This window comes from Silene latifolia, chromosome 3 (assembly GCF_048544455.1).
Source record: "Silene latifolia isolate original U9 population chromosome 3, ASM4854445v1, whole genome shotgun sequence".
In the NCBI taxonomy this organism is placed as follows: Eukaryota; Viridiplantae; Streptophyta; class Magnoliopsida; order Caryophyllales; family Caryophyllaceae; genus Silene; species Silene latifolia.
Window position 1 is genome coordinate 36414340 of NC_133528.1, and position 1106 is coordinate 36415445.

Consider the following 1106-nt stretch of genomic DNA (forward strand, 5'->3'; position numbering starts at 1 on the left):
GCCATTTGGTGTTCACAATTAAGCATATGTGGTCGTTGGTCAATGGTCGATACAAAACACAATTTATACTTCACAAACAACTCTACAATTAGTAAAGAGGCAAGTAAAGGTCGGATCCCAAGGGACGGGTATTGAAATGAAGATTCTATTGTAACTAGTGGTGTCTAGGGGTGTCACAAATTGGGTTGATGTAGAAGGTTACTAAACTAAAATAGCAATGAAAATAAACTAACAAGGTAAATGAAATAAGGGTGTAAACAATTGATTAAAAGCACTAGGGTGTCATGGGTTCATAGGGGAATCATGGGATATGATCATACAAACATGTTCTCAAGTTATAAGCAAGCAATTATTGTTGTGATGGATTGAGTTGGGTTATATCTTACAATCCTAGGAAAGTTTGGGTCCCGGAGCCGAATCTCTTGGATTGTACAACACCTACAAGTCGACTTAATCTTCCCTACTTAACACATGCATGGTCTAACAAGACTCGAGTTGGGTTATGTCTTACAAGTCAAGTTGAAAGGATAGAAGATGATAGTAAATGCAAGGATTCATAGGCTTAGCATTTCATCAAATATAACATGTGCATGCATTAAGATCAAAACAAGCAAGCAAATAAGATATGAAAGCATATTAATTTAAGCATGAATCATTCCCCATGTTGGTTTCTCCTAATCACCCATTAAACCCTAGCTAAGAGACTACTCACTCATTATCATATTGATCATGCTAGAAAGGTTGTCAATCATACTAACATAATGAAACATGATGAATAAATGAAAGTAATTAGCAATAATTAAAAAGGGATTAAGAGATTATACCTACTAATGATTCCAATAATAAAGCAAGAATAATAGAAGTACTTGAATCCTAGATTGAGAGGTTGTCAATCTCCCAATAATAACCCAAATAATCTTCAATTACCCAAAATAAAGTAAGAACAAGAGAGAGATTAAGGAACTAAAACTTGGATTAAAACTTGATTAATATTTGATTACAATATTGAAGAGAGATTTGATTGATATTAACTACACTAATTATTGATAAGAAGAACATGCTCCTCTAATTAGACTAATGGGGTATTTATAGTGAAAATTAGGGAG